Consider the following 21,817-nt stretch of genomic DNA (forward strand, 5'->3'; position numbering starts at 1 on the left):
AGTATTAAAAAAGTCTCAATTTCAATATAATCAATTTCTTCTACAAATAACCTTTATAATAGTTTTCTTCTTCTGGTGTAGAATCCAGTCCAGGATATTATATTGTATGTTATATGGGGCTTTAGTTTTCAAGTCTCATTAGTCTTTTGACCTAGAACTGAGTCTCTTGACCTCAGCTTTATCTAAACAAACTTTTTGTTAAATTTTGGAGTTTTTCATGCCATTGTTATTTTTGAAACGTCTGGGCCATTTATAGACTGTCACCCAATTTGGATAAAAGTTTTCTAATGATTTGATTCAGGTCATTCATGACTGTCAAAAATACCACCTAAGTGATGTTGTATCCTGCTTAGTGCATGCATCTGGAGGCATTTAATGTCTTTGCTTCATTTTTAGTGATGTTAACGTGGATCACTTGGCTAAGCTGTTACCAGCAGATTTCTCCAACGTAAAGGTACTCATTTTCGTATGTAGTTAACAAGCTGTCAGTGGAGAAGGCAGTGGCACCCCCACTCCAGTACTCTTGCCTGGAAAATCCCATGGACGGAGGAGCCTGGTAGGCTGCAGTCCATGGGGTTGCTAAGAGTCAGACACAACTGAGCAGCTTCACTTTCACTTTCACACATTGGAGAAGGAAATGGCAACCCACTCCAGTGTTCTTGCCTGGAGAACCCCAGGGACGGCGGAGCCTGGTGGGCTTCCGTCTATGGGGTCACACTGAGTCGGACACGACTGGAGTGACTTAGCAGCAGCAGCAGCAGCAGCATCCATCTATGTAGATATCCATCTACCTATCTGCCCGCCTCGTCTGCCTGGCTGTTACTTTTCCCAATGTGGACTCATGGATTCTTTATTTAAAAGTTCAATTGTGTTATCAGGTACCAAATGTATAGCACAGGGAACTCTGCTGAATATTATGTGGCAGGCTGGATGAGAGGGGAGTTTGGGGGAGAATGGATACATACAGGCTGAGTCCCTTCGCTGTCCACCTAAAACTACCACAACACTGTTTGTTAATTGGCTATGAAAGTGAAGTGATACCCCAACACAAAATGAAAAGTTTTAAAAAAAATGACTTTTCAAAGCAAACAGAAAAGTTCAGTTGTTTTTATCAACCATTTCTGACACTATTTTGATGCCAAAATTGTCCCCAGTTTTGCCAGGAGGAGCCCATTTAATCTGGTTCCCATGTTCTTTTCAGGTTTTATGTGCTTCCTTACTTTCTTGCCCCACAAAATATTCCAGGTACACTCTTTACTTTACCTTCCCCTACCCTGGATCAGCCATTTCTTCCAAGAACTCCAGTTTCTTTTAGTGGGGGCTTAATCCTGTGTAAGTGCCCATTTTTAAAAAATTTATGAAAAAAGATGGCAATATAACATAACTTGCAGAGTTATTCTGAGAATTAAATGAGAAAATCCGTGTAAAAGACTTTATATCATACCTGGCACATAGTATGTGCTCAATACATTATTTTTATTTCAGTTATTTCCAGTGACATATAAACAATGAAAGCATGGCTGAGAATGACAATTGATGAATTTAGAAAATGTGAATTATAGTGTCCTCTGAAAGAAAGTCATCAGTCAGTGGATCCAAAGATTAGGTTCCATTAACCTCCTTTCCGAGCTTTTCATTATCTATTTCCATTCTCACTCGAGTTTCTCTCTTGAGAACTCATCCTTCGGATGTAGTTGCATTTAGTCTTGGGTTGTTTGTTTCTTAATCTTGTGTTCAGTTAAATTGTACATAGCTTAATATGAGAACCATATCTTGTGTGTGTGTGTGTTTGAGGTTTCACAACTTTGACGGTCATTGGTTAGTTCTCATCCACATTAACTGTAGATTTTTTTTAAAGTAGTGAGAGGTACATGGCTAACCAGTGTATAGTGCTGATGTGATTTCTTCATGCTCATTACATTTTCTGAACAAGAGGACATGGACATGGTGTGAGATATTGCTTATTCCTTTGGGCCAGACAGTTTTACTAAGACTGGTGTCAATGTGCACATCTGGAGTTTCCATCTTCTTCATGGCAGATTTCTGGATCCGTTTGAGTACCCCAGGGGCACACTACTTGAAGGCCACTCCCTGGATGCACTTGTGTGTGTTGATGGTGTATTCTCTGGTCACTACCTCGTTCATTGCAAGATGACCCTTCTTGCTCCACTTCTTTGCAAGAGCCATTCTGCTGGGTCCAGGTTAAAAATACATAGGGGTTCTTTGTATTTCCTGCATGTCCTACAACAGTTGAGCACATATGTATATATTAGATACAAATAAAAGCCTAAATGTATTTGTAGAAGTCACATAAGAAACATTTCCTAGCAATAAAGAAATCTTATAATTGCTGAGATCTTAATCTAAGATTCATAATAAAAGTTGGCTTTAAGCATACAACACCTTCTCAAAGAATTTGGCATAAACTACACTGCCTGGACCTTTTTCAAATAAATACAAATTGGAAAGCAGAAGGAGTTGTATGTTTCTGGGCTGCCTACTGCTGTAATATTAACTATTTCTGGTATAATGGCAGGCTATCTCCTATATAATCAAAGGAAAATGTACAGATTGACAATTCTTCCAGCTATTTGAATGTCACTTAAAAATAAATTGATGGTAAGTAACAGGCATTTTCCATGTGTTGGTTATTTTGACCTGATGGATTTGCAAATTTCTTGCCAGCATAGAAAATTAAAACTGCTGCTTATTTTTAAGTATAAATCTGTGTGCTGCAAATGAAGTCCCAATTTTTTATTGATTCATTTATTTGTTTGTGGTGTTAGAAAACCACTTTGTAGCAAGTGTGAGGGAGAATACTTATTAGGCTAATAACAACAGAACCGTAGAAATGAGGCCTGTAGACAAATCTGCCTCTAGAGAAATGAAGTAGAGTTACAGAAGGTTAAGAATCTGTAAAGATCAATGGAGGCCAAGAGCTAAAAATAGATAAGCAGCTTGGAGAAAAAGAAAAGTGAAAAGAAGAAAAAACATCAAGAAACCACTAAGTGTTTAAGAAAGCTATTTTGTCTTTGTTCCCTAGTGAAAATCTCTAAAATTTCATTGAGATAGTTACACATTCCTCCAAATAGATCATTTTTGCACAGTGTCTAAACTCCTGTGCGTGTCTTTTTCACTTCAGCAGGCTCATACACACACACACACACACGGCCTTTGACTTCTATAATGAAACACATCGTCAAGTTGAAAGGATAGCTAATTCCATAAAATGTGAATTAGTATAAGTAATTGTAAAATTACTTATAGTAGTAGTAAAAATCAAAGGTGGCTATAATGGAGAAAGCTGATTCTTAAATATAATAAGATACCTGTATCCAAATGGGAGAGTTCTAGCTATTAATACTGAAACATCCTCTTATGATTTGGAAAATAATGCATTATGCTTTCTTTGACTGAAGTCTAGATGTTTTGATGAGAGTTTTGTTCTTCATTTCCTCTCAGTTTTCAGTGACTTATCAGGCAACATATTTGCTGTTTTTAAAAAATACCCTTATGACTTTTAAAATTTATTTTTGGCCACCAGCTTGCAGGATCTTAGTTCCCCACAAAGGATTAAACCCGGGCCCATGGCAGTGAAAGCCTGGAGTCCTAACCACTGTACCACCAGGGAATCCTACTACACTTGCTCTTTATGAAGGCATTTATTCAGTATGGAACAAGAAGACCATGATGTAAAACCAGGCAGTTTATTTGCCTACGGACATCACCATGTTTTATCTATCCTTCTTGTCCCCCAAATCCCAAAGGAACCCCAGAATTCATGTTCTGTGTTCTAGCAAAATAGATCAAAATTACAAAAAGGCTATGTTTTTGTTTTACTTGGTCTCTAATATTCATAATATTGTTGACCCCAACCTGTAACTCACCACCCATTATCAGAGTTGGTAAAGAATAGTAAAATGTGATATTTGTGCATCAATTTACCCTTTGTTCTCATTGACCTGTTACAGTTTCAGAGTTTCTTCATATCCTTAACCATATCCGTGTTTAAACAAGCCCAGTCTCTGACCTTTGAGCTTGAGGAACTTGGATGAGGATTGGGATCTGTGTAGCATGCTGTGTGAGTCGATTCAGGCTACCATTTCTAAGTATCACAGACTGGGTGGCTTAAACAACAAAACTGTGTCATCCCACAGTTCTAGAGGCTAGAAGCTGGAGATCAAGGTGTTGGTGGGGTTCATTTCTACTGAGGCCTCTCTCCTTGGTCTGTAGATGACTGATTTCTCACTGGGCCTTTACTTGGTGTGTTCCTCGATGGTTGTCTGTGTTGTAATCTCTTCTTATAAGGACACTAATCATATTAACCATACAGGCTTACCATAATCACCTCTTCAAAGGCTCTGTCTCCAAATCCAGTTACTGAGGTCCTATCTGGGGGATTAAGACTTCAGCATATGAATTTTGGGAGGACATAGTTCAGTCTGTGACACACACACCTTTCACCAACGTGGTGCAAGACTCTTTAGGCCACTTTATCTGTAGAGAAAAAATGTCTGTTTCAAGTCATTTTATTTTTCCTGAATCACATTAATGTAAATATTTGTGGTTCAACATATGGTTGGCAAGCCAGAAGTGCCTCAGAGATTTAAAAAAGTATTTTAGACACTCCAACACATTTGGTAGCTAGTCCAATCCTATTGGACAGCCAGCCTGAATTTCTAATCTACACCCACATTAAATAAAGGCCAGATATGTTTTTTTTTTCCCACTCTCCACCCTGTACCAACTGAGACAGAATTACTTGGGGAAAAAATTATGAGTAGAATAATCAAGGAGAAACTCCAGATTTCTCTCCCTAAAACTCTTCCAGGCTTTCATCTAAAGCATCATTATATATATATATATATATATATATATATATATATATATATATATATATATATATACACACACACACACACACACACATATATATATACACACACACACTATATACATATATATATATCATTTATATATACACATATACATATATAATATAAATAATATATAATCAAAAATATATTTTTTTATTTTCTAAAACTGTTATCACAGTGAGAATGACATAACACATTTTTATTATATAACATCTCTTCTAAGTGCCTGCTACAAATATATGAAATGTCATATTCCTACCCCACCTTCTCTCTCCTTCCCTATCCCTCCCCCCACCTCCATTCCCTTGACTCTATAATTTCCTAATTCGTACATACGAGGAGGCAGAGTCAGCCTCCAGTAAACTGATTGCTAATGCAATTCATTTCCCAATCATCCCTCTGTGATCACTCTGAGTCATCTGATGAGGACAGTGAAGTTAATGAGGACACAAGAAGGAAGAGAAGCAGGGAAGGATGATGATAAGGAATAAAGCACAAGACTGAGAAGCACAGGGAAAGGGGGCAGGCTGACCTCTGGGAGGGGCACCCCGGAGCCTGGAAGTGAGGGGAGAAGTGAAAGCTTCTCCCTGTGACCCTCAGTGCATTAGGATGCAGCTGATCATATCAGCCAATTGGATTTTCTGACAAAAATCTCAGTGGAAGCAACAATGTTATTCTGAAGATAATATGTGTATAGGAATGATTACATGGTTTGGGTATGTTATTTCCTTGCTGTGAAGAAGAATATCTTATTTATTTATAGATGTAGCACAAGCCTCACACACTTTCTACAGGTATGAGGGTTCACTTTTAAAATATTAGACTCTACCAATGTGGAAAGCCTCAAGATTGTAATGAGGAAGATGCTTTTTATTTTTTCTTTATTTTTAAAGCAGACTGAATGGTGCCAGCATGCTGTCACTGGGGAGAACTGTGTAGTTGTTTACAGGTCTTGGTGCTTGGTAAACTGGTCCAGTGCTAATAAAAAGGAATTACAGGGAATTCCCTGGTGGGTCCAGTGGTTAAGACTCTGCACTTTGATTGCCAAGAGTGTGGGTTTGATCCCTGGTCAGGGAACTTAGATCCCACAAGCTGTGAGGTACAGCCAAAACATCATCATAATCATAATGAAGGAATTGCAGAAAGCATATTTTTCTACTTGATGGCCAGAAGTAATTTTAATAGATTGCTGAATTCTGTCTCAAGGGAAACCAAGAACATACAGAAATCATTTTCAGTTGTTAATAATTTTGTTGCTGATGGGAATTGTAAAGAGGATTTGTTTTAATAATTTTAGGACTTATTAAAGGAACATAGCTGGGAGCTGAGAGGATTAAGTACTTCCAGCAAGTTCACTAGCTGGCCCCTGGGAAACTGGGATTTTATCGGTCAGGAGAAAATGCACCCCCTGTGCCTGTCGAAGTGGCATAGGTGTTAAAAAGAACCTAGGACCCCTGCAAAGTCAGAAATCAAAGCCTGGTGACAGATCAATGCTATAAAACACCACTCATCATTCTGAATGCTTTCTCAGCAAAGTAAGAAACACTCAAGCAGTGAAGATCCTGGGTTTGGCTCTAGCAGTTATTTATTCCATGGTCCTGGACAAAGTGCTTCACTTTTCTCTGCCTCAGTGTCTTTATCTGTGAGAATGGCAGTAACAGTAGCAACTACCTACCTACAATAGCATTCTGAAGCTCAGATAAGATGATATATTGCGATCATACAGCACCAAGCCTATGTGGAGTGAATGCTCAATAAATGACACTTCTTATGAATATTTGTATTGTTATACTTAAAATCTATATCTGCTTCATTATACATGTTAGAAAGAGATACCCATACTTAAATAGTATTGAGAAGAGAATAGGCTCAGGCCTTGAAATGTGATGGTATACATTGCAAAATAATGGGTCTGCAATTTGCAAAATAGAAATTTACAACATTTTCTGTGAGGAATAATGTGTGATGTTCTAATGCTGTTTTTGCTTGAACTATCTAGATACCAAGTCAAGATATATTCTCATATGTTCTTTCATTCTTCTTGTACCTTTGCTTGTGCTAAAAAAAATATTGTTCCTAGCCAAATAAGTCTGTGGTATTTTCCTTGGTTATTTTTAAAATGTAAAGTTTATATGATCAGATTGAGCCCTTTTTACTTTTATCCAGCCTGTTTCCTAAAATTAAATATCTGTAACCTTTCCATTGAATAAGCAGGGTTCATGGGGTGTAATTATAAAGCAACTTTATTTTTGTCTCCCAGTATCTCTTTAAATTTATTCTCTGGGGCTGCTTCTTTCATTAGCCTTTGAGAAAACTTAAGGGAAGTCCAATGATTTTGATGTCCACTTTTAGGTAATAAAACAACCTTTTGTCACTAATTAATTTTTCCTGTCAAAATACTACATTCCATTTGAAGGTACAGCTTCTCTTTTCTTCTAGTTTGCTTGCTGCAGGCTGGTTGCCAGTGGGTGGGTGGGTGGGGATTCTGGTTGACTTGTTCTTTCTTTTTCTCTTGTGTGTTAATCCCACTTCCCCCAAAGAAATTCCAGACCCCTCTAAGTTGACAGCTTGAAGAGGCAGAGGGTAATGAGGACAGGAATATTTTTGCTTGCCTGCTACTGTTTGGTGATCTAGCCTCCATGCTCTCTAAATCTGTCAGGCGTTTAAAGCTGAGTCTTTAGTATACTGTACTGGTGTTTTTCTTTCTGGCTTACTTCACTCTGTATAATATATATGGAATTTAGAAAGATGCAAATGATAACCCTGTATACGAGACAGCAAAAGAGACACAGATGTATAGAACAGTCTTTGGGACTCTGTGGGAGAGGGTGAGGGTGGGATGATTTGGGAGAATGGCATTGAAACATGTATGTTGTCATATGTGAAATGAATCGCCAGTTCAGGGTTGATGCATGTTACAGGATGCTCGGGGCTGGTGTGCGGGGATGACCCAGAGGGAGGATAAGGGGAAGAGGGATGTGGGAGGGGGGTTCAGGAGGGGGAACACACATACACCCGGGGCGGATTCATGTCAATGTATGGCAAAACCAACCAATATAATATTGTAAAATAATTAGCCTCCAATAAAAAAATAAATAAAGCTGAGTCTTTGAGGGGCACCCTCTTGGGTTCATCAGAGACCCTGGGGCCCTTTGCCTCTCATCATCTCATTGAAGGGGCTCTCTCTCACTTTCAGTTGCTTTGAGAGGGCAAATGCATCTCTGCTTACCCTTGTCTGACTGGCTAACTCCTTCCTTAGCATCTGCTGGCACTTTCAGTTTCTATTTGTTCCTTCAGTGGACTCTCCTGGGTAAGACGGGAGATGAAGCTACACTAAGTTGCTCATGTATAGACATGTTTCTCCCAAATTATTCCAGGAAGGTATGTGACCCCCAGTGAAGCGACCTTTCTTTTACTCCTGTTTTAAAGCAGTGCGCTAGCCAGATGCTGGACCCGAACATCACTTAGGGAGGAGTCTGACCCTTACCCAGTTGTTGCTGCACCTCTGTGAGAAATAGGTGAAACTTTTCAGGTGGTCTCAATGTATTTCTTTCTCTAGGTTTGGGAAAAGCCATCACAGCAAATCAACTTTTCCCCCCAAATTCCTCTCACTACTTTTAATCTTTTTATATCCTCAGTTTTGTTGTGGGGTTCAGTTCAGTTTAGTAGCTCAGTCGTGTCCAGCTCTTTGTGACCCCATGAATCACAGCACATCAGGCCTCCCTGTCCAACACCAGCACCCGGAGTTGACTCAAACTCATGTCCAGTGAGTCGGTGATGCCATCCAGCCATCTCATCCTCTGTCATTCCCTTCTCCTCCTGCCTCCAATCCCTCCCAGCATCAGGGTCTTTTCCAATGAGTCAACTCTTCGCATGAGGTGGCCAAAGTATTGGAGTTTCATCTTTAGCATCAGTCCTTCCAATGAACACCCAGGATTGATCTCCTTTAGGATGGACTGGTTGGATCTCCTTGCAGTCCAAGGGACTCTCAAGAGTCTTCTCCGACACCACAGTTCAAAAGCATCAATTCTTCAGCGATCAGCTTTCTTAACAGTCCAACTCTCACATCCATACATGACCACTGGAAAAACCATAGCCTTGACTAGATGGACCTTTGTTGGCAAAGTAATGTCTCTGCTTTTTAATATGGTATCTAGGTTGGTCATAACTTTCCTTCCAAGGAGTAAGTGTCTTTTAATTTCCTGGCTGCAATCAGCATCTTCAGTGATTTTGGAGCCCCCCAAAATAAAGTCTGACACTGTTTCCACTGTTTCCCCATCTATTTGCCATGAAGTGATGGGACCAGATGCCATGATCTTTGTTTTCTGAATGTTGAGCTTTAAGCCAATCTTTTCACTCTCCTCTTTCACGTTCATCAAGAGGCATTTTATTTCCTCTTCACTTTCTGCCATAAGGGTGGTGTCATCTGCATATCTGAGGTTATTGATATTTCTCCCAGCAATCTTGATTCCAGCTTGTGCCTCTTCCAGCCCAGCGTTCCTCATGATGTACTCTGCATATAAGTTAAATAAGCAGGGTGACAATATACAGCCTTGACGTACTCCTTTTCCTATTTGGAACCAGTCTGTTGTTCCATGTCCAGTTCTAACTGTTGCTTCCTGACCTGCATACAGGTTTCTCAAGAGGCAGGTCAGGTGGTCTGGTATTCCCATCTCCTTCAGAATTTTCCACAGTTTTATGTGATCCACACAGTCAAAGGCTTTGGCATAGTCAATGAAGCAGAAATAGATGTTTTTCTGGAACTCTGTTGCTTTTTCCATGACCCAGAGGATGTTGGCAATTTGATCTCTGGTTCCTCTGCCTTTTCTAAAACCAACTTGAATGTCTGGAAATTCACGGTTCAGAAGAGGTAAATAGGTTATTTTTCTTTGACTCTTAACTCAGGGGTAACATTCTGTTTTTCTGGAAAATGCCATTATTATGTGGGTGTATCACATGACAAGATGCTTTATTGTAAACACTTTTATAACTGTGTACCAAGCCCCATTTTTTCTTTATATTATCTCAGAGAGGTATATAAATACTGTGGTGAAAAGCACATGACATAAACTTACCTTCATAACAATTTGTAAATGTCCAGTTCAGTGGTTAAGTATATTCACATTGCTGTACGTCATGGACCACATTTTAAACATCTCACTGTATGTTTAAAGCAATCCTACTTTTTCTGTGATTAAGCTTTTTTTAAAAAAGCATTTTGATTATAATATTGGTTGTTAGATGCTTACTCAAGCTTCTTCCTGTACGGAGAACTGGTATCAGGACAGACATGGCCCACGAGGAGACAGAATCTCCTGAATGTTCAGTTCAGTAGCTATAACAGTGCCCAGCCTCATGGAGATTGTCATTGCAAGGAGAGAGAGGTGCAGAAAGAACTCTTGAAACAGCTTCATGCGTTTCCTCCATCCCACAGCTCCCTATTAACACAACTTGAATATTCCTAGTCTGCCTACTTCTTTTGGAACTGCTGCTGTCTGCTTACTATTTTCCTCTCCTTCATGTATTGTTTCTTTACCTATCAGAGTTTGGGTTTCCTCATAGTTTCTGGTTCATCATACAGTAATTTCTATTTCATGCCTTATGGCTCTGACAAACTGTTCATAACTCCGGCTTATCCTCATACTATGAAAGTCCTCATTCTCTTGGTATTGGCATTCCTAATTTAAAGTTTCAAGAGAGGAAATTGGATTATCTTCTTTTACCTTTTCATACCACGTGGGCACTGTCAGCCAAAGGATTGGCTACACGTGGGTCAAAATGTGACTACAGATGGCTGCCCTTTGAGCAGAGACTGGGGGAAGGTGGTTCCTGAGAAGGTGCCCTGGGTATAGCAGGCAACATGATCAGTTTTATGTACTTAATAAAGATATTTTGTTTGCATGCTTCACAAGAATAAGTATTTCTTTATTGATTTTTGAGCATTTGACAGAAAGCAGGAACTCTTATAGGAGAAGGATGCTAATAAAGACCCTCTGAGAACAAAGAATTGAAAAAGGGCTTCTGAGTTTCTGATTGTAGAGGATTTTTTTGAGGGAGGGACTGTTGGACCCTGAGACAAGAATGCTATTGCAATTAGTCTATTAGGAAGATGATGACATGAAACACTGCTAAGGGAAGAGAAGAAATGAGAAAGGCGCAGGAGGGCATCCAATAAAAAGTGCAGTATTTTAAGTGTTTACCACTGTGGCTTATTCCACTGGTTGGTGGTGGTTTAGTCACTAAGTTGTGTCTGACTCTTGCTACCTCATGGACTATAGCCCACCAGGCTCCTCTGTCCATGGGATTTCCCAGGCAAGAATACTGGAGTGGGTTGCCATTTCCTTCTCCAGGGGATTTTCCCAACCCAGGGATTAAGCCCAGGTCTCCTGCACTGCAGGTGGATTCTTTACCACTGAGCCACCAGGGAAGCCAGTAGAAATCATTCCACTGGTTAGTTGTGGGGAATGCACAGTGCATATCAAAATCATCTCAGATGGGTGCCCAGGAAGCCAAATATTTATCCACCAGCTCCCGTGGATCACTGGTTGAGGGCTGATCCTGGACTGTGCATTCTCTGACTCTTCTGGCCTGCCCTGTGTGTGCTTTATATCTCCAGGTCCAGTAAAAAGCCCTCAAGCCAGGAGTTATAAGGTTTGCCAGCAGCAGCCTTTAACATGTAAGGGCAGAGAGACCGTGGGCTGGACACCCCCAGTCCCCCTTCTGTTTTCTCCTTTCTTGAATGAAACCTGATTTTATTCAGGTATTCATCCCTTAGGGAAGTTTGCCTTATCTGAAGCTCAAGGGTAAATTTGGGTTAATCTTTTTTCTTTTTTGTCTTTTTTATCAGCAGTTTTATTCTGATAAATTCTTTATTTAATACACTATATTGGACCGTTCACCACTGATCTTCAAGATCGATCACTTTTGTTTTTCAGGAAGAATCAATCTTAATCAAATAGAAAAATTCACTGAGGCCCCTCTGTGTTCATTGCTTATTACTCCTCCTCCCAATTTGTGAGCTGTTTCAAGTCATCATAGGCATTCAGAAGAGAAGCATTCTTATTTAAGCTTTTGATTATTCACTTCGTATTTTTATTGAAGTATAGCTGATTTACAATGTTGTGCCAATCTCTGCCGTACAGCAAAGTGACTCACACACATTGACATTCTTTTTTAAAAATTTTGGATTAATCTTCGCTGTTTGTGGAGATCCCATTTCTTGTGTCTGCTCTGTGTGCACATGTGGTGCAAGGCGGTATGAGATGTGAGATGAGGTCTGCTAGACGGGCTCTGGGAAAAGTTTTTTCCTTCTTATAAAGAGACTCATGGGAAAAGGTCCCTGGAGAAGGGAATGGCAACCCACTCCAGTATTCTTGCCTGGAGAATTCCATGGACAAAGGAGCCTGGCAGGCTACAGTCCATGGGGTTGCAAAGAGTCAGACACGACTGCGTGACTACCACATAGGAAAAGGCAGCATTGTATTGTACACTGAACCCGCCGCATAGTCATGAATCCTCTGAAAATGTGACACCTATCTTGGGACCATAGACCCTGAATTAACCAACCCTGAAGATGCCCCCTTGAGATTTCTCAGTTTGGGAGAGGACAACTTTTCCTGATTATCTGAATCATTTTGAATAAGGTTTATTTTTACCTGCAGCCAAGGACCTCCTAATTGGTACAAGGATAAAGACATTTTTTATTGTCTTTTGGCTACGCGGGGTCTTCCTTGCTGTATGAGGGCTTTTCTCTAGTTGTGTTGCACAGGCTTGCCTTGCCTTGGCTTCTCTTGTTGTGGAGTACAGGATCCAGAGTGGGTGTGCTTCAGCAGCTGTGGCTCGTGGGCTTGATTGCCTCACAGCCTGTAGGTTCTTCTTGGACCGAGGATCGAACCCATGTCTCCTGCATTGGCAGGTAGATTCTTTTTTATTTTTTTGCTGTTTTTTTTAATTGAAGGATAACTGCTTTACAGTATTGTGTTGGTTTCTGCCATAAATCAACATGAATCAGCCATAGGTGTACATATGTCCCCTCTCTCTTAAACCTCCCTCCTCCTCCCACCCCATCCCAGCCCCCACCCGCAGGCTGTCACAGAGCCCTGGTTTGAGTTCCCTGAGTCATCCAGCAAATTCCCACTGGATATGTATTTTATATGTGGTAGTGTATATGTTTCCCTGCTCCTCTCCATTTGTCCCACCCTCTCCTTCCCTCGCTGTGTCTATGAGTCTGTTCTCTGCATCTCCATTGCTGCCCTGCAAACAGGTTCATCAATACCATCTTTCCAGATTCCATATATATGCATTAATATACAACATTTGTTTTCCTGACTTACTTCACTCTGTGTAATAGACTCTAGGTTCTCCACCTCATTAGAAACAGGTGGATTCTTAACCACTGGACCCCTAGGAAGACCCTCAAAGCTCAGTTTTGAAGTTTACAGGGAGGTTTATTGAGAGCTTATAAGACTGTGTCAATATGTTTAACAATTCCAACTGACTTTGTAACAGCCCTTACACCGCTTTTATTGTACAGACAATATTCAGTAGGTTTTGTTGATGATCGATTGTAAGTTCTAGAACAGCAGTGTATTCAGTCTCAGCCTTTGATTGCTTGTCTGTTCAGTGTATTGTCATTAAATGAGAAGAATGCATAAAACACTTTTTCTGCATACTGAGGTTCAGTGGTTGTCTTGAAAACAAGCACGGGTGCTATTGGTTGAGCTGCCACCTGAACTAACTTTTTTTTTTTTACCCTGAAGACTGTTCTTACTTGAAAAAAAGATGGACAGAAAAAATGATGGTTACCCAGACTTGGGTATTTGGCCATTTTTCATAAATGAATGAACTTAACATGTTAATTCAAGGAAAATGACTGACAGATTTGTTGCCAATGGAAAACTTTGAGCTTTCAAGTATGATTTTGATTTTTGGAAAACTTCTATCCACTAAGGTGATAATTTCCCAACACTTAAAAGACTCTTTAGATGAGTAATTTTTAAATATTGTATCATAAAATGTGTCAGGATTTGAAAAATCTGTATAATTCAGTGATGCAGGGTTTTTCAAATGAATGATACATATTATAGAATCATACATGAGTAAAATATCCATTCAAAGTGCAAGTTAGACTAATGGATTTTAATATAACAGAGTAAAATTAAGTTTAGCTGTATGGTTTTATGTTTCATATTGCAACTAATGTCTAAGAAACTACCATCTGTTGAGTTTTCGTGTAGTTTTGGTATAGTGTTAAAGAATAATATCCACAGTTATATGAAAAGATTTTCAAAATAATCCTCCCTTTTCTAACCACATATCTGGGTGAGGCTGTATTTTCTTTGTATACATCAACTAATATAGATATCATAAAAGATTGAATGCAGTATTATTAATAGGCTATGTTAGTTGCTCAGTCATCTCCGACTCTTTGTGACCCTGTGGACTGTAGCCTGCCAGGCTCCTCTGTCCATGGAATTCTCCAGACAAGGATACGGGAGTGGATTGCCATTCTCTTCTCCAGGGGATCTTCCCAAACCAGGGATTTAACCCAGGTCTCCTGCATTACAAGCAGATTCTTTACCATCCAAGACACCAAGAAAGCCCATAATTGGCTATGCTGCTGCCAAGTCACTTCAGTCGTGTCCGACTCTGTGTGACCCCGTAGACGGAAGCCCACCAGGCTCCCCCGTCCCTGGGATTCTCCAGGCAAGAACACCAGAGTGGGTTGCCATTTCCTTCTCCAATGTGTGAAAGTGAAAAGTGAAAGTGAAGTCGCTCAGTCGTGTCCAACCCTTAGTGACCCCACGGACTGCAGCCTACCAGGCTCCTCCATCCATGGGATTTTCTAGGCAAGAGTACTGGAGTGGCTTGCCATTGCCTTCTCCGATAATTGGCTATACCCTAATATAAAATAAAAAGTTTAAAAAAAAGATTGAATACAGGAGCACATATAAGAATCCAGCTGTCTTCCATTAAACCAGGCATTAAAGAGTTTTACAAAAGTGTAAATTATGCCACTCTTTTCACTAAGTTTTTTCTTCATAAAAATATGTAATTTTTGTTAACATGTAATGGGCTTAGTAAGTGAATTAATATTTTAAAATTTCCCTTTAATTTTGAATACAGCAAATATTAGTAAATATAACCCACATAAACCACAGCTCTTTGGAGGTCCTCAGTTGTTTTTAAGAGTTTATAGGATCCTGTGGCAAAAAAAGTTTGCAACTATTTTTAGAGGGCAGAGGATAAACCAAGAAATCTGGGTCAATAATGGACACAAACCAAAGTAGAGGGTGTGACAGGATTACAGTTAATGATCTTGAAATAGAGAATGATGGAGAGGTTAGGAAGAAGGAAGAGGCATGCAGGAAATTGCTAGAAGCTTAGAAGTTCTGCCCTCCCTCCTGACCCCTATACATGGAGGAATGGAGGTCAGTGGAATGGAAGAATAGATCTGGGGTGATCCGGGGAAGAATGGATCTGGGGTGATGACATCCTACATTGTCATGGTTCTTGATGTTTATTAAACCAACAATAAATATTTAACAAGTAAGACGTTTAACTTTAAAAGGAATTTATTCATAAATGAACACTTTTAATGTTTTTCAATTTGGGGGATGCAGAATTGGTGAAATTTCTGCTCTTCAGAAGGTACATAGCCTCTCCAAGGAACCCAGGGAACATATTGTCTGTCATGTGTGAATGAACGAATCTCAGATTGTTGGGGAGAACCCTGCCCAGTGTTCTAAATATTAGTGAATGTTCCAGGCATGTTTCAGCTGTCTGGATGGCACATAAAAAATGAGTGATGGAGACCTTAGAATGAGTAACAGTATTTACTGAAACTGAACATCTTAATATTTCTGGATCCAGAATCCACAATGTCCAGCCTGAGCCTAGACATTGCACCAGTTTAATTTTAGAATACATCATCCTTGCTCCTTAGCTGACAAGTCTTGTCTTTTTGACCTTTAAGCTTTAAAATGTAGGCTACTCCTTGGAATAAATCTTGTTAATTATTTGCCAGTAGAAAAAGAATGATGGGTAAAAGTAAATAAATGCTGTCAAGCTTTCAATTATTATTTAATACCACTATGTACAAGGGGGCTTCTGTGGTGGTGGTAGTGGTAAAGAACCTACCTGCCAGTTCGGGAGACATAAGAGACACAGATTTGATCCCTGGGTCAGGAAGATCCTCTGGAGGAAGGTATGGTAACCCACTCCAGTATTCTTGCCTGGAGAATCCCATGGACAGAGGAGCCTGGTGGGCTACAGTCCTTAGGGTTGCAAAGAGTCTGATATGACTGAAGCAAATTAGGCATACACATGTATAAGGAATGATACATGTCAAATTGCTCTGAATGAATGAGAACAGAAACTACATTTGCAAAGTTTCTAGGGTAATCAGATAAATGCATATTTATAATATATAATAGAAATTTGAGACAGGGAGGTGAGCCAAGCCACAAGCAAAATCAAATCTAAAACAAAAAACAAAAATAAGTTTGAATCAACTGTGAACAATAATTGTTATTCTAAAACCAGTTAGGAGATGGAAGAGACTCTTACCTGAGACTCTCACATGCATGGATGCCTCCTCTGTTTCTGGCCCTCTATATCTTTCAAGAATTTTGGGAAGTTATTTTTTGCCTCACATTTCACAGATGAAGAAACCAAGACTCAAGACAGCTGAGGGAAAATTCTCCTAAGATTAAAGATCTAGAAGGTTGAACAACTGAGATTCAAGCCTCAGGTATTTTTGTCTTTGAAAGCTATTCTTTTAATGTTTCTTTAGAAGCTGCCAACTCAGAGCCTATAAAGAACACACCCATTAACTGTAGGGAGAAGACCACATTGCTGCAACTACTGTTTGTATTTTATATCACTTATTTTATAAAAAAATTCCTCTCCATTTTAATTTTTCCTTGAAATAGCTGAAGGATAAGTAGGGAAAACAAAGAAACATAGCTGTGGAGGATATTAGGGGAAGACCCTCTACATCAGCAGTATGGCCACCATTTGTTCCTTTGTCCATTGAGACAGCTCTTTTACCAAGATATCCAGTTGGATATTCTACTTAGTCTGATTAGTGAAAGTTGCTCAGTTGTGTCCAACTCTGCAACCCCATGGACTATGCAGTCTATGGAATTCTCTAGGCCAGAATACTGGAGTGGATAGCGTTTCCCTTCTCCAATGGATCTTCCTGACCCAGGAATTGAACCAGAGTTTCCTCCATTGCAGGCAGATTCTTTCCCAACTAAGCTATCAGGGAAGCCCATCCAGTTGGATAAGATGACCTCATTTTTGCAGCCTCAAAACAGATGCAGTAATATCAATTCTCTATGCTTTGCATTCCTAACTGTTAAGTAAGGAGACACCATCAGTCTCGAAACAAACTTCTGCAGAGTACATAGTTCTATAGTGTGTGGGCTTTCTATAAAAGATATTTCTTCAAGGACTTTGAGTTCTGTGGAAGGAGGTGCATAAACCTAACTTTTCATGGTTAGTTTATAGTTGTCATGATTATTACTCTTTAAAGTATTCTGAGGGTAGTTCCCAGTTCTTAACCACTTACCCAATTTGCTGTCATTATTCATCAGCCTTCTCCTTTGTTCTTGAAATTATTCATTCCATTTTGAACTTACTTACTGTTCTGTTCTTTTCTGTCCTTGTCAAGTTCTCCCATTGCCTATAAGTAGATCTTGCTCTGGGCACTGCTTACCTTAAGTCACAGAAGTTCTTTATGTCTTAGTTTCCTTTTCTGAAAACTAGGAATAAAAATATGATCTACTCTTATCAGAAGTAAATAAGACAATAGTCGTAAAGCTGTTATTCCAATGCATGACTCAGGGCATGCCAGATATTATCGTTCTTCTTATTAATATTCAGTAATGTTATAAAAGAAGCCCAGTCTTAAGTTACCTAAAGTTTTATTTTGCTCCAGTGTCTATTGTTTTTTTAAAGAAAGATTTCTGCTATACTTCCAAAAAGAACTTGAAAAGGCTTGCCATTAAAGGCATATTAAAAGTAAGGGTCAGTAATAGGAATAAAAATTAAAAGTTTGACCAAGTCAGCTGCCTCAGAAACATGATCATGGCTGCAGCTGACTCTTCCCCATAGGTATAGAAACCACTTTTTCATCAGAAGAGAGTGTGAAGTTACTGTTGGAGGGAACTTGACAGTGCTCCCCAAATACACTCTGTTGCTCTGTTCCATCCTTTCCTCTGTTGTGATTTTCACACTGCTGTCTTCTCCCTTGGCTCTCATCCCTCCTATTCAGTCTAAACCTTTCCACTTGGCTTTCCAAGCCCTTCAAACACCATTTCATCGCATCCTCTTGTCTCCTCACAGAATCTTTCTTCTTGCTGGGAAAACAACAAGTACATACAGTTTTCCCACATGCAGTCTTTTGGCCTCCACTCAGCTGCATAATAATGGACCTTGGGGCTGGAACACCTCCTTACCAGGAGATAAGGCATCCTCATAGTTTGCGATGGCCTTATCACCTTGTTTGGGCATATCTTTCTCTGTTTCAGACTCGGAGTGTTCCTCTTTGTTGGACTTAACCTTGTGCATCACATGGCCCCCCAGCCACCCCCACTCCTGTATCTTCATTCTTCAGCACAAGAAGGGCACTTGTAAGCCAAGGGGAATCTGCTGGCTATGGGAGACTGGCACCCACTACTGAAGCTGACCTTGATGTTTCTGCTCTGTGTGAGTAAGATGTTGTTTTATCAAGTACTGGACTGGATGGTTTTCCTTATAACTCCGATATCAAGATGCAGTAGGCACAAGTACTGGGATCTCTTCACCCCCACCGTAGGCAACTGGTAGCACTTGCTTGTGAATCCATTTTGCCCTCCAGAGCTATTGCTTGTCCCTAGTGGATGTATCTTTGCCAACTACCTGCTCACTAAGGGTTGGGTGTTGAGATTGGTTTCCTAAGTGGAGATTCTGATCTTTGTGGCTGGGCTTTTGCATTCTTTAGTGCCTTTTCCTCTGGAGCTTGTGTTATCTTGCTGCCTTATTTGATGCTTTTCTTGTTGCTCTCCTGGACCTGTTGTCCATGCTGTCTTCCACTGACTATTTCATACCTGGCTCACAGCATCATTTTCTATCCTGCCTTCATTGTGTGAACAAGGATGAACTACACGATAAATAGATCTCTTCCTATCTTGATCTGTACTTCACTTCCATGCCATTCAGCTACCTACTCTCATGAAGATAACCTGTCTCCACTTAGAATTGTTTCTCCTCTGAAATCTTAAAAATTTGCATACCTCAACTTACCATCCTACCCTGTATAGTTCTTCCAGTTCTCTGCTTTCATGTTCCCACCTCCCCTTTTCTTTGATTTCATTGAGATTCACAAACCCTTCTAGTTTATTCCCATCCCTCTTGTGATAGAGCTCCTGATTCATAGACCATCACTTCCTCCACTCTCTCGCCAATATTCTTGATCTTCTTGTGCCATTGTCCCATTGTATTCACCAAGATACAAGCAAACTAATCAAGCAAAAGCCCAAAAACCTTCTCTATGGTCACTGGGAGTTTTTTTTCCCTTTTTTTTTTTTTTGGCTGCGCTGTGAGGCATGGGAAAGATTGAAGGTGAGGAGACGGGGACGACAGAGGATGAGACGGCTGGATGGCATCACTGGCTCAATGCACATGAGTTTGAGTCAACTCTGGGAGTTGGTGATGGGCAGGGAGGCCTGGCGTGCTGCAGTCTGTGGGATCACAAAGAGTCAGACACGACTGAGCGACTGAACTGAACTGAACTGTGAGGCATGTAAGATCTTACTTCCCAGACCAGAGATTGAACCCATGCCCCCTGCAGTGGAAGCACACAGTCCTAACCACTGAACCACCTGGGAAGTCCCTGTATGCCATTGGAACTGTAAATCTGGGCCTCTGGGCTCCCCTGGAGGTGTTTTCATTCCCTTAAACTTGGTGCTGCTACAGATTCGTGATTTCCATCCTTAGCTGGCTGTCCACATTGACTCTTTCCCATTCGGCATTTCAGCATCTGTGTACATCAGCACTCTGCTCAAACTTACTGCTCCAACATCTCTTCACTCACTTTGTATATAATTCTGCCTACTGCTGTGCATCTCATAAGGGAAAATTCTTCAGCTTCTGCTTCACACCGAGTTGGATGAAAACTTCTGGCCTGTCTGAATGGAGGGTATACCTTCTTGTAGCTGAAACTACGCTTTCACCTATCCTGTGGATGCCAGTGACTCCTGACCTCTTAGGAAGTACATTTTCTAATATTTGTCTGCCCTCCTGTGCCCTATCTTAGAAACTCAATAAAACCCCCAAACCCTTTCTTGACCATTTGTTCCCTTTCTGTCACTATAATCTCTCCTTCCTTTCAGAGCCAAACTTCATATGACATTACTGATATCTGATTGCTTCACTCCCTTATATACCATTAACTCCGCAAATCAGGGAAACATTTAAAGTTGTTCCTAGGGTTCTGTGTTTCCCAGTAATGAAGACAAGACAGTAGAAACAGGGACATTGTTTTCAATGACTGTTAGAAAGAAATTTCTGTTCAACAAGAGAAAAAGATCCTATGCCTAAATTTTAAAAAGAAGTGATTATTTTGAAACATTATAAAGATAGTGATCAAGATTATAGGTATTGTTTTATAAAATATAAAGAAATATTCTGCATTTATATCCATTGTTTCAAGTAGCAGTTGGACAACATTGAGCATAAGACTGAGTGCTTTGATGAGAGCCCTCAAAACAACCAGTTTATGCTTTTGAGAGGAAAGCTGTGCATGGCTACCATTATCAGATCTGCAGGTGGGAAATTTTAATTTTGAAAACTGAAAATTAATCAGAGTACCAGTAGAAAGGATAGAAACTCCCTCCACAAAATAAGAAGTTTTGAGTTTCTAAAAATTCATAAAAGCATGAAAAAGATGATAGAAAATAATTAAGGGCAGAGATTATCAGTTGCCTGCAACTTAATTTCTGATAACAATTATTTGTGTTTGTGGGAATAAAATTAAGGACTTATTTAATAAGAATCTTTAGTATTTGTGTTTTTTCAAAAATAATGACTAATACATGAGCCATTACTTAAAAGCCTGCAGTTATAAATGTTGAAATTTGTACGTGGAAGTGGCCAAGTGTTTAGGATGGAAGGTTGACTGGGTTTAGCCATGACCTTGGTCAGGAATATTTTTGGGGTAAATGCACAAAAAAATGGAGACAGGCACTGCAGGATGCCAGTTAGTTAAGATCCCATGAGAAATAACTGTTCGAGCCCTAGGAATACCCAGTGTCTTCATCCACAACTGTGATCATTTCAGTTCATCATCCCAGGTTTTCTTTGCCAAAGATGATGTCGTGGAAAGTCCCTCAACTGAAATAGAGAAACAAATCTTCTTACTTATTTACTCCAGGAATCAGGATACTTGAAGTCCCCTTGCAAACACTTGCTCTGACAGGACTGTGTGCCTATTGTTGCTGTCTCATGTTTCTCCATCGTCTTTATTATGCTTCGTTGTGATGTTCTGTAAATAGCCACGTTCTCTTCCTGCTCTCAGCTCTGGTGCTGCAGTCTGCATTGCAGTTTTGGCACGGTGACATGTTTCTGGTTTGCCTGGGGCAGTGGTTCTCAATGCTGGCTGCACATTAGAATCACCTGGGGAGCTTTTAAATCTATCAATTTAATCAATTAAATCAAAAGCCCTGGGACTGGGACTCAGGCATTGATACATCTCAAAAACTCCCTAGGTGATTCTAATGTGTAGCCAGAGTTGGAAGCACTGGGCTAGAGCATTGGAGAAGACTGCTTATTTAACCTTTTGAGTCTGTCTCCCGCCCCCGCCCCTAGAGTTAACTAACTTAAAACTCTTCTTATCACCTTTCTGTGTTTATTTTCAGAAGACAGTCTTTCTGTATTTCCAAGTCCTTGGGGGTATC

At 40.0% G+C, this 21,817-nt stretch overlaps 1 long non-coding RNA gene and 1 pseudogene across 1 annotated transcript in view; one reads left to right on the top strand and one right to left on the bottom strand.

Moving 5' to 3' along the window:
• The window catches only part of LOC148772985 (uncharacterized), a 174,380-nt gene that overhangs the window by 70,687 nt on the left and 81,876 nt on the right, over positions 1-21,817 (top strand). The window lies entirely within an intron of this gene.
• On the bottom strand, positions 1,820-2,187 carry LOC148772986 (large ribosomal subunit protein eL31 pseudogene; annotated as a pseudogene).

This window comes from Moschus berezovskii, chromosome Y, assembly GCF_049115385.1.
Source record: "Moschus berezovskii isolate FMDL1 chromosome Y, NW_MosBer_1.0, whole genome shotgun sequence".
Lineage (NCBI taxonomy): Eukaryota > Metazoa > Chordata > Mammalia > Artiodactyla > Moschidae > Moschus > Moschus berezovskii.